Raw genomic sequence first — 13464 nt, forward strand, 5'->3', positions numbered from 1 at the left:
ACGAGGGAATGTACCTAGACAATAAGTGAGGCGCGACGGAGACGGATTAAAATACACCCAGACTGAAGAGAGACTGAAGAGAGGAGGAGGTAATTGAGGAAAAAGAAAGACAGGGAACAAGTGTGGTTTAGAAAGATGAGCTAGAGTCAGTTCACTACAGACAGGCACTGTGGGAGTAGAAATAGCAGATATATTGTTACATTTTAAAGAACACATATTATGCAAAACAGATTTTCCAAATTTTAGCCATGTTATACTGTTGTCCCTTCGTCATAAACATACTTAGCATCAGACAATGTAATCTCTCATTCAGCTCCCATCCAGGAGCCATTTTCAAATTGATGGAACTAGCTTGAGACACTTCTTTGATTTAACTGTGCAGCCCCAAAGGGAGGAGTTTCAGAGTGAAACTGCCCTGCCCTTGTTTACTAGCTAACCTCATTATGGGTCATTCTTGCCCTATTGTGTATTGGCTGTCTTGCTCAGCGTCTCAAACATGTACCGTCACTTTAAAAATGGCTTCTGTTTGAGAACTGAAAAGTCGTGATTAGATAAACAGGGTCCAGATGATCACAGATGGAACCTTCTCTATGCCTGGAGTTTTGCCTTGCTCTTTTCTTTAATCAATCAATACAAAGGTATCTTCTGTCAGCGCTCAAAAATGCTCTGTTTGCATTTTGCCAGTTTAGGTGTGTCACAGATAAAACTCTCGGACTTCTTCTACACATAAACCAACACCAGACTGATTCTATGGTCACACTGTATTTACAATGAAGGCATAGCTCTATTAGCATAGCTTCATTAAGGATTACTGAAACATGCATGAATGAAACGCAAAACAACACTATGCTTTGAGGGGGTAGGAAGGCATCGGAAAGATAAATGTTCAACAGTATGGTGTTAATCATATTTATCTCCATAGCAACAAGCAACTGCTGTTACCATGCCAAGTTACAAGTCAGATCTGTGGAGGGTAAGTCCACTCAAGGTAAGAATGAATGTTTTTCAAGGCATATTTGTGCAACATAAAAACACCTCCACATTCCAAAATGAATTAATATAGTATTATATTGCAAAGAGATTTACAACACATCACTTAGTCAATACTCAATGGGGCAGACTGACAGGCTACCAATCTGCACCATCAGCCCCTCCAAACATCATCGACACAACAAACAACACACACACCACATTCATACAATGCACAACAACACAGGAATACTCAAACATGCATCAATCAGTGTAGAGGACAAATGTCCCTATGGGGAAGTATACTATACCTTAACCTACAAATCAAAACAGTACAACTCAGAGTGAGCTGAGAGAACACCACGATAAGAGTTAAAAGTAAATATGTCCCTTTTTATTAATAACTCAGACCTAGTTCAGTGTCTTTGTGAGCAAAAATGTTTGTGATTTATGCCTCAGTTCATCATGAGGCCATGCTCTGTTCTTGTTGAGATCCATCACTCCAGAGCCGCCTCCCCTCCTGCGGGACATAGACCAGTGTACTACAATAATAAGTCTGTTTAAATTTGAGCTCACTTGCTTCCTGATTGCCTGCAACATTTGAGAAAGTCGGACAAAACCAGGCCTTGAAATCAAATTGTCTGCAGTTCTTAGTGTAGCCTGTCCTGGCGTCTCTGTTCCTCATCCTCCTCTCCTCCGTCCAAAACCCAGGTCCCAGCTCGATCAATTTTAGAAGCTATTATCCATTCATTTTCATTGAGAGCTAAATGTTAATTTGATTACACATAATCTGTGCATAACCTTTAGCGATGCCCCTCTGCTCTCTTTGCCCTTGTCATGTTCAGCTCTCAGTCTGAATGTCTGCGTCCTGAAGCTGAATACTACATGTTTCCATCTGAATCACTGCGTGTCATTGTCAGTTTTAGTTTTATATAGGACCATTGACAGCTGGTTTCATCAACATTGTGTGGATGAAGCTAACTTAGGGCACTGCTTTGTCTGAAGCTCAAGTTAGACTTTAATCTGAGTTTTGTTTTAACACAATCTGACCACGAAGAACTGATTTAGCTGAAACTACAACAGGTGATCTGATTTGTGCTGTTAAACAAGCCCCTCTCACAGTTACATGTTACAGTTATAAGCCAACAGTTTTTTTTTCAGTTAATCACTCTCACCTTTTTGTTGAAAATCAAACTCCTAAACAGGGCCATGAACACTTGGATTGGTCACAGGCTCCTGAAAATGTGCTCTTTAAATCCATTTTGTATTTTTTTCTTTAGTTTTCAGACACCTAAAAATGTATCAGGTAAAAACGCCAGCATATTTAATATATATTTGCACCTATTACATTTCCATGATTAAACTAAGGCTATCGTAATTGAACCTAATGCACATTTAACTTGCGATCATATAATTTATATGCTTTTTGTGGTTTTGTCACATTTTGTCATTACATATTTACAGTGAATGTGAGGACTAAACCAGGATTACCATGGTCATCGCGGGGGTTACATTCTAAAAATAACCCCCAATAGGCAAAATCCAGTATTCAGCTTAATTTTTCACAATTATTATATTTGTTTTAAGGCTGTAAAACGCCTCACCACACACTTTATATACACACACACTTTATACACTTTTCTCAGACAGGCATTAACAGTTTCTCACATTTCTCTCTTGTTTAAACACTCTCAAAGTTCAAACCTTCTTATATTATATCCCCCTTCCTCGATGATCTCTTTAAATGTGTTGTTCACGTGTCTCTGCTGTAATTCCCAGGCCCAATTTTCAAGATGCTAGAGAGAATGGAGATTTAATTAAGATGTTATTTTGCCATAGAATTAGATTTTGATTAGTGTAAATTGCTCTGACTTTGCAAATCGAGATAAATGCAGCCAATATTTATTTAAATATTTATTTGAAAAGGGACACAGTTTTGTTGGGGAGAAAACTTGCAAACACACAGCACTTCAGAGTCACACTGTGATCCAACATTTATGTAAATTTGGCTGAACACATTCTGTACTGTACAATAGTCATGGCACGTGTCTTAGCCAATCAGGATGCAGAACACAGTGCGCATTCATACACTGTAAAAAAAAAAAGCCTACAAAATTACACAAAAAAAAAACAACAAAACAGTGAGATCACAAAAGGTGAACCGCGATATAGGGACCACTGTACATCCAGATTCAGATAAATGTGTCAAATCTCATCAAGAATAGTCTCAATACTCCAACAGGATTAAAAGACTAAATCAGCACTAGACCAAACTTTAAACCAGGTGCAAAATTAGGACTAACCATGAGTAAAGCTGGGCTGAAAACTAACGGCAAACTACGGCCTGAGGGCCACACACTTGGGCTTAATAATCCGTTCCGCCAAATGTGACCAAATTATATTAAAATAGGTAAGTGTAAACCTTGTTCAATTTACGTTTCCCATAATATGGCACACCTCAGCTACATCAAATTTGTTTGCATGTATTACTTTCTTATTCTCTTATCAGCCCTTCTGCAAAGCGGGCAACAAAATATTTTTCACCAAAGTCCGATGACAGTACCAAGGCAAGTTTTTTGGCATTCAAACTACCAAAAGCTAGCAAGTGTTTCTCTGAAGGCGAGTTTTTAAAAGAATGCATTTGGAAAACAATTTGTACAATGGGCCTTGCATATCTCTAATCTCTAATGTTTATATATATATATATATATATATATATATATATATATATATATATATATATATATATATATATATATATCCTCCTCTGCGGGTGGTCTTATCCCCTCTTTTCCACGCTTGGGACCTCTACCAGAGGACTGGGAGCTTGAGAGTTCTGCGCAGTATTTTTGCTATTCCTATTATTGCACTTTTCTGGACTGAGGTGGTTGATGTTTTTCCTGGGATCTGCTGTAGCCACTCCTCCAGCATGGGAGTCACTGCCCCGAGTGCTTAACCAAGTGGTTAAGCACTCGGGGCTGTTACCTTCACCTTCCAGGATTTCTCCAGCTCTTCTTTGAGCCACTGGTATTTCTCTAGTTTCTCATGTTCCTTTCTCCTGATGTTCCCTTAGTCCTGCAGTATCCACCACAATGGCTTTGCTCTGTTTTTTATCCACCACCACAATGTCCGGTTGGTTTGCCATCACCATTCTGTCAGTCTGTATCTGAAGTCCCACAGGATCTTGGCTGGATCATTCTCCACTACCTCTGGAGGTGTTTCCCACCTTCATCTTGGGGTTTCCAGTCTGTACTCTGCACAGATGTTTCTGTACACTATGCCCACCACTTGGTTAAGTTGCTCCATGAATGCTTTCCTTGCCAGCATCTTACACCCCCGCAGTTATGTTCTGGATTGTCTCAGGGGCCTCTTTGCACAGCCTACACCTTGGGTCTTGTCTGGTGTGGTAGATCTCGGCCTCTATTGCTCGGGTGCTCAAGGCCTGCTCCTGTGCAGCCAGGATGAAGTGCCGCTGTGCTGTCCTTCAGTCCAGCTCTCTCAAGCCATTGGTAGGATTTCTTGATATCAGCCACTTCAGTTATGTTCTGGTGGTACATCCCGTACAGAGGCTTGTCCTTCCATGATGGTTCCTCCAGCACCTCTTCCTCTGTGCTCCACTGTCTGAGACATTCACTGAGCATGGCATTTGTTGGGGCCTTGTCGTACTTTTGGATCTCGGATGTTTCATCCTGGATTGTGGCTCTTACACTTACTAGTCCTCGGCCTTCTTCTTTACGGCTTGCGTATAGTCTCAGGGTGCTGGATTTGGGATGGAACCCGCCATGCATGGACAGGAGCTTTTGGGTCTTAACATCTGTGGTCTGTATATCCTCTTTTGGCCAGCTTATGATTCCTGCTGGGTGTCTGATTGCTGGCAGGGCATAGCTGTTCTTGCCATTGAGCTGACTCCTTAGGACTTGCCTTACTCGTCTAAGGCATTTGGCTGTTGCTGCTTTCCTTGTTTCCTCTTCAAGGTTGCCATTTGCTTGTGGGATACCAAGATACTTGTTACTGTAACTGGGAGGGAGACCCCTTCTTTGTGGACTACCTTCCCTCTCTTTATCCCCATCTGGCTACACATCTGAAGCCCGCATGACATTCCAATGACTGTGCTGTTGATCCTGGTGGTGTGGATCAGTGAGTCAATGTCTTGTTCATTCTTAGCGTACAGCTTGATGTCATCCATGTAGAGGAGGTGACTGATGGTAGCCCCATTCCTGAGTGGGTATCCATAACCAGTGTTGCTGATGATTTGGCTGAGGGGATTCAGACCTATGCAGAACAGCAGTGGGGACAGTGCATCTTCTTGGTATATGCCACATTTGATGGCCACTTTCAAGTGGCTTGCCATTGGCCTCAAGGGTGGTTTTCCACAACCTCATCGAGTTTGCAATGGAAGCTCTTAGAGCCCTCTTGATGTTGTACAGCTCCAGGCACTCAGTGATCCACGTGTGTGGTATTGAGTCGTAGGTTTTCTTGTAATCAATCCAGGCAGTGCACAGGTTGATCTTACGGGTTCTGCAGTCTCGGCCTACCAGGAGCTGGTGTTTTGCTCCCCTGGTATCTTTACTGATGCCCTTCTGTGCTGAGCTCATGTATTGATCCATGTGCCCACTTATCTTAGCTGCGATGATGCCTGACATGAGCTTCCATGTTGTGGAGAGGCAGGTTATTGGCCGATAGTTGGATGGGGCTATACCATTTGAGGGATCCTTCTGGGTCAGGATCGTACGCCCTTTGGTTAGCCATTCAGGGTGAGTCCCATCCTTTAGCAGCTTGTTCACTTGTGCTGCCAGATGCTCATGGAGACCAGTGAGATATATATATATATATATATATATATATATATATATATATATATATATATATATATATATATATTATTTTTATTTATTTTTTTAATTTTCTTTAAAGCTGCACTATATAACTTTTCTGGTGGAGGGTCTGCCACCTGAAAAGTTGCATAGGGCCTCTTTAAGTGAAGAATGTTTCATTTTTTTTCCAAAGAAAAAACAATATAAGACAAAACACTAGGCTGATGCTCAGAAACAAACTTTAATTACAAAGAAAAGCAAAAGCTCCATGTGAGCGTTCAGTTTGATTACAAACAGAGTGGATGTGTCCATTTAGTTGTTCACAGATGTGGGGGTCATTCTTGTTGGGTGCACTTAAAGGTAATGGCCTCGGAATCTTTGGCACACGCATAGTTCAGAGTCCGGGAGCATGAGGCATCCATAAAATCCCTGTTTTCAGAGAGAGAACTGTGTCAATACTTCTCACATAACAGTGTAGTCTCCCATCACCCAGGTCCAACCCGCTAAGCAGTGCTGAAGATCTGATGAGAACAGACATCAACAAGGAGGCATGGCAACATAATTACACAGCACAGGGCTTTAAAGGGCCTATGTTACACAAAATTAACTCTTGTGAGCTTTAAGCCCTGTTAACTCCTCAAAACAGACCTGGAGTTGTGTTTTGTTTCAATCACATGTTGGAGTAACTTTATATTTTGTATTCTTAATATCCTTTTGTCTTACTAAGTCTGTCTCCAAAGCTCAAAATGCTCTGTTCCACCTTGTGATGTCATGAAGTGGTAGTTTTGAAGTTAACAGCTACCTTTGTCATGTGGTAATAATACATTAACAATTTAGTTTTATGATTTACTTCTTGGTTGGACATGGGCAGCAGATGTGACGTACATAGAGGTAATTTCAACTGTTTCTTAGCAACCAAAATAAAACAAGGGCCAAAACTTGTCTAAATTACACAATAGTTATCATTAGACTAATAAAACAGATGACAATACCCTAATTTTGTTAAATCAATGTTTAAACTAACACAAAAGTGCCTTTCTTGCAAGGCAAGGCAAGGCAAGTTTATTTGTATAGCACAATTCGTACACAAGGTAATTCAAAGTGCTTTACAGAATAAGAAAGACATTAAAATCACACAAATCAAACATAAATAATCACAAATAATCATCATAAAATCAACATTAAAAGAGAAGAGTGCAGAATAAAAACCTGTCAGTCGTATGCACAGCTAAAAAGAACTGTTTTGAGTCTGGATTTAAACATTGTCAAAGTAGAGGCCTGTCTCACATCTTCAGGAAGACTGTTCCAAGTTTTAGCTGCATAAAATTTAAACGCTGATTCCCCATGTTTAGTCCTGACTCTGGGCACCAGCAGGAGGCCGATCCCTGAAGTCCTCAAATTGCGAGATGGTTCATATGGCACTAACATGTCGGAGATATACTTTGGACTTAGGCCATGGAGAGACTTATACACAAGCAGAGCTGCTTTAAAGTCTATTCTTTGAGCTACAGGAAGCCAGTGCAGAGACCTGAGCACAGGACTTATGTGCTCATACTTCCTGGTTCTAGTCAGGACCCGAGCAGCAGCATTCTGGATGTACTGCAGCTGTGTTAAGGCTCGTTTGGAGAGGCCAGTGAGCAGGCCGTTACAGTAGTCTAACCTACTGGAGACAAATGCATGGATAAGTCTCTCTAAGTCTGGCTTTGACAGTATACCATTGATTTTTGCAATGTTTTTTAGGTGGTAAAAAGCTGCAGATGTTATTGATTTGATGTGGCTGTTAAAGTTCAAGTCTGAGTCCATTATTACCCCTAGATTTCTAGCCTGATTTGAAGGTTTTAGAGAGAGAGACTGGAGGTGACTGCTGACACTTTCTCTATGTTTCTGTGGGCCAAAGATGATAACTTCAGTCTTGTCTGAGTTTAGCTGGAGAAAGTTGTTTTGCATCCACACACTGATCTGTTGGATGCAGTGGCAGAGTGAATCCACTGGTCCATATTCACCTGCTGCTAGTGAGACATAGATCTGAGTGTCATCTGCATAGTTGTGGTAAGACACATTATTGCTGCGTATTAACTGGCCTAATGGCAGCATGTAGAGATTGAACAGCAGGGGTCCCAGGATTGAACCCTGGGGCACCCCACAGGTCAGGGACATTTTATCTGATATACATTTTCCAATTTCAACAAAGTACTCCCTGTTTTCTAAATAGGACTTGGACCAGTTTAGTGCCGTACCAGAGATGCCCACCCAGTCCTCCAGTCTCTGTAAGAGGATCCCATGATCAACAGTGTCAAAAGCAGCACTCAGATCTAACAGGATCAAGACTGAGACTTTGCCTGCATCAGTGTTCAGGCGGATGTCATTTGTCACCTTGATAAGAGCAGTCTCAGTGCTGTGGTGGGGTCTAAAACCTGATTGGAAAACATCAAAGGAGTTGTTCATTTCAAGGAAGTTAATAAGCTGTTGGTAAACAACTTTTTCAAGGACTTTGCCTAAAAATGGCAGATTTGAGATTGGTCGATAATTGTTCAATATTGTGGCATCAAGACTGCTCTTCTTTAGGAGAGGCTTGATAACCGCAGTTTTCAAAGCACTTGGGAATGTTCCAGATTGAAGTGACATATTAACTATGTGAGTGAGTGGTGACAGCAAACTGTTGAGCACAGACTTTAGAAATTTAGTGGGTAACATATCGAGGCAGCATGTAGATGAACTCAGACTGGTGACAATCTCTTGGACAGTTTTGTCAGTTACAGGTGTAAAGTGAGTCAGCTCTAAGTGTCTAGGTGGTGCTGGGTTGTTATTTGTGTTGTGGAATTTATGGCATTTTTAATACCCTGAACCTTGTCATTAAAGAATACTGCAAACTCATTGCACTTAGATGTGGAAATTAGTTCTAACGGCAGTGGAGCTGGGGGGTTTGTTAATCTGTTTACCGTTGCAAACAGGATACGAGAGTTGTTACTACAACTTCCAATAATGTCAGAAAAATACCTTTGCCTTGTTCTACATAAACTGTGGTTGTACATGTGCATCTTTTCTCTGTAAATTTCATAATGAACCTGGAGCTTTGACTTGCGCCATTCCCGCTCGGCCCTCCAGTTCAGACTTCTTGCGTCTGAACTATTTAGGTCCAGCCCAATATATCTACAACCTCACAACTGATATTATTTAGTGTGAAACTGCTTTATTTCTGATATTTCTTTAATTAATTGTGAGGTTCAGACCTATATACAGTTGACCCCCGTGGGACCCCTGATATATACTGAAGACATTTAAAGTCAATTCAGACGGAAGTTTCATAACGATTTTTGTCTAGGTTTGATTTAACCGTATTAACATTATATTTGATAGTTCTTTTTTTTCAGAATAATGTTGGGCTTTGAGCATGGTATAGATTGAACTGGGATGCGTGGGTCATCTTTTTGAGGGCCTGTTGTATACATTTTGGTGAGTGACACAATCTTTGGAAATCTCTTGTATAGTTTTTTTGTAGTATTGATTCAGTTTTTAAGTATTCATTCATCTAAAGTCATTAAGAAGAGAGAGAAGAATAGAAGAATGGAGATGTCTCATAGCGCCATCGTACGCGGCACAGTGCTCGTTGCCTTGAGCATTGTCCGGCTGTGCCAGTTGTTGAAGTCCCAGGGAGATCCATCACTCCAGAGCCACCTCCCCTCCTGTGGAAAAACACACAAGTTTAAAACTGTTTAAAACAAGACGAGTCTGATGATTGTGTGGACGTGTACATGTGACCAGGACATTTACCTCTATAGCATCAGTCGCACCGTGCCAGGTGGGAGTGTTGGCCCCTGTGGACTGTGCTCCCCCAAGCTATGGATGGAGGCCAGGTTTGCACTAAGAGTGTAGGAGCTTTTCTATGGAATAAAAAGTTATTATTAGGCTCCCCCCATCTAATTTCTGGCATTTCCTGAAAAAAAATCAGTCAATCAGGAAAGGCACAAAAAAAAAAAAAAAAAAAAAAAAATCTGAAGTAGAATCATGAAATTTGACACAGTAGTAGATCATGACAAGCCAAGTAAGAAAATATTATTAAAGCAACACCTCTACTCAGCCAGACTGGATTAAAATTTGCTAAGCCTCTTGGGTAAATGTTATATATTTACAAACTCCTCCTTAGGGTGTTCACCCAAATACACTCAAATTTGGTAAAGATTATCTCAAGGGGTGGGACATCAAAAGTTATCCAAATCCTTGCAACAAGTTGTATGGTCTCTGTGTGATAAAGCTGGAAAAAAAAAAAAAAAATAATAATAATAATTGAATTGAAATTTAGAATTTTTTTTGAAATTCCTGCCATGCACATACGGACTTGATTACAGTGACATTTGAAATAGTTGTTAAACTTCTTGCCCTAAAACTACTTAATGTGAAAAATTTGCATTAGCATCCCCTATAAATTTAAATAAAATTTAATATGGGGAGAAAATAATTTAGTTTCCCCAAATTTCCTGAAATTTTGTACAAAATATGGCACAAAATACTTTTTGATCAGGATGCCATACTTTTTATGGCACAGCCGTCACAATGATAGAAACTCTCAATGTTATTCTAATGGTAAAAGCACCAAATCTCACAATGGGTTACAAATTGTAATCCATTTTTGATGTACCACTTCAAAGAAAAAAAAAAAAATGGCGCACCCTCTATAAAATCATCTCCTGTCCCTGTACTGTACTAGAGGGCCCATATCATGCTATTTTCTGATCTATGTTATAATCTTATTTCTCATCAAAAATATACCTGGAGTTGTCTTTTGTTTCATTCCCACGTGTTGTCCACGAGTTCTTCTCTCAAACAGAAAACACTCTGTTCCACCTTGTGATGTCATCATGAAGTGCTCCACTATGTTTTTAAACTCCATACAACTTCACTAGAATCATTTGGATCATTTCAGCCCAGGAATTGCCAATCTCTACTGAACTAAAGGTAAAAGGAGCTGTTACCTTGAAAAATACAACTTCATGACATCAGAAGGTGGAACAGAGCATTTTGAGCTTTGGAGATGCAGTCAGACTACTAATAAAGTGTTACTCAAACATGTGTGAATGAAACAAAACACAAGCCTGAGTATGTTTTTGATGAGGTCACAACATTACAACATGGCTTAAACTAAAGAGTCCAGTTTGTGTGACAGAGGGCCTTTAATAAACTCGTCCTAGGATTTTTGACCTAGCATCATCAGAACCATTTTGTATTATCGAGACATGTCGAGTTGGACATTAAAAGTTGTTAAAAGCTTTTTAAAATACTGATCTGTGCTAAATGTCATGTTTGTTTTTGCGGTTGGCTGGATTTTAGTCAAGCTCTCATTATTGGTGGACTCCCCGGCCCTGAACAGACGGGTAAGTAAAGTGTAAGAAAAACAAAAATGGGCACAGTAGCGAACCCTAGGGAATTTGTATGGCAGAGTAAAAAGTTTCTTTGTTGTCGTTTGGTACACATATTTGTGACATGATCTGGATCAAAAAAGTCAATAATAGTCACACCCCATCTTCCATCATGTTGCCATGGCAACAAGCCAAATATGGTATGCTATTGCCAAAAGGACGTCCCAACAAAAACTTAAGCATAGTCAAACCAAATTTGGCACACAGATGTATCATGGCAACAAAAACAAAACTAAAAATATTGTGACCATGCCCCTTTATAAAGTCCACCATCTTTGATTAATCATGTGACATATGTCATAATATAATCCTGCTGAGACATCAAATTCTGCCATATTTTTATGTAAAAACATTTAAAACAAGCACAAACTACAATGTGGGCAAATTTTCCAAAAAAGTGTGTTGGCTCCTCCAACTGGGTGAAAGAAGAAACAGCTAGCTTAAAAAAAAAAAAGTGGTGCCCTCTGTGAGTGGTCTGGGTGGCAGCGGGAGAGGGCCGATCATTGCTGCTTGCAGCAATATTTGTTTTTATTACTATTAAATTGTTATGACTATTATTATGTTTATTATTATCATAATGACTGATTATTAGTGTTTTGTTTTTTTTTACCTCTGCATCCATCCAGGTCTTTTTCTCATCAAAGAATTTGAAACAGCGAGAGTCAAACTTAGTCCAGTCGTCAGCACAGCCTTCATCAGAAACAATCAATGCAAATTATACCAAACAAATATAATGTATGAACCATACATTAACCTTCACATACCTTGGTCACATCCTGCCATCTGTGATGGAAAACACAAAAAAAAATCTAATTAAGTAAGTATCTTCTCATTGGCTGCATTTACACAAACCATACAAATTGGAAGTTAAGTGATACTAAATCTAAAACGAAACCTGGAATAAACAGGACTAGACCAAACTAGGTCCAAACCAAACTATATACAGTACTATATGTACTTACAGGTCTAGCAGTCAACAGTGCTACGGTGGCCCAACAGAAGCTGAGCATCAGGAGGCGATGAGCAGCCATCTGAAATCAAATGTTTCTATGTGATTGAATTAAAAAGGTTTTAGACTGAAGACTTGCCTTTAGAGCCTCTTTGGAGTCAATGGGGCTTTGAGAAGACATTTATAGTGTCAGGAGCAAGAAGGAGGGAATTATAACCACAGAGCATCTTTCCCTTTCTGTGCTGATACTGAATGAAAATGTATGCTTTCCCCCAAATCTCCGTAAGCTCCTGCTGTGCACGCTTGCTTGGAGCATACCATTCTCTTGTGTTGGACAAGACCAGTTATGCACAGCTGCAAAAGTCACTTGTATAAACTTGTGGATGTACACGGACCCTTGACGCACTGTGAAGCAAATATGACAGAGCTAGAAAACCACATCTCTTCACTGATCCAGTGACAGCTCACTTGCTTCCTAATTACCTCAAATATTTGAGAAAGTTGGACAAAACCAAGCCTTGAAATCAAATCATCTGCAGTTCTTAGTGGGACCTGTCCTGGCATCTCTCCTTCTACTCATCCTCCTCTTCCTCCTCTCCTCCATCCAAAACACAGGCCCCAGCCCGATCTGTTTCAGAAGCCTTTCTCAGTTCTTCTGTCTACGTCCTTAAGATGAATCTCTTCATTCAGCCATTTTTCCCTCTGAATCATTGCACATCATTGTTAGAGTACAACAAGACTAAACCAAACCAGGGCTAAAAGATCACGAATCTGGGCTGAAAACGGCACTAAAGACTAAACCAGGATTTTGTTAGGGGTAAACTACAACTCAAGATCTGGGCATAACCACACCCTGTCAAGATTACAACAGGATCAAAACAAGACTAAACCAGGACGAAACCAAAAAAAACAACAAAAAAAAAAACAACAAAAACATCTAAGACCTAAAGTACCAGATCTAAGGGACTAACCAAGAGTAAAACAGGGCTGAAAACTGGACTGAGGCTAAGCTCAGACTAAACCAGGAATAAATGACAAAAGTCTGTATCAAAACAATGGACCATACAATTTAAAGCTGTCTAATATTCATATATTTAAATTTTTTAATTTCAAAATTTGCCCCCATTTGTGCATACAACGTCGCATACGCATACAACATTGGGCTCAAATTTGAATCAGATGTAAAACTTTCTTGCCTAAACCTTCTCATTGTGAAAAAAACAAACAAACAAATTTGTCACCATAGCGCCCCCTACAGAATAACAAATACATTTGTATGGAGGGCTGAAAATGTAATTTTCCAAAATGTTACCAAATT

The sequence above is a fragment of the Periophthalmus magnuspinnatus genome, chromosome 20, assembly GCF_009829125.3.
Source record: "Periophthalmus magnuspinnatus isolate fPerMag1 chromosome 20, fPerMag1.2.pri, whole genome shotgun sequence".
In the NCBI taxonomy this organism is placed as follows: domain Eukaryota; kingdom Metazoa; phylum Chordata; class Actinopteri; order Gobiiformes; family Gobiidae; genus Periophthalmus; species Periophthalmus magnuspinnatus.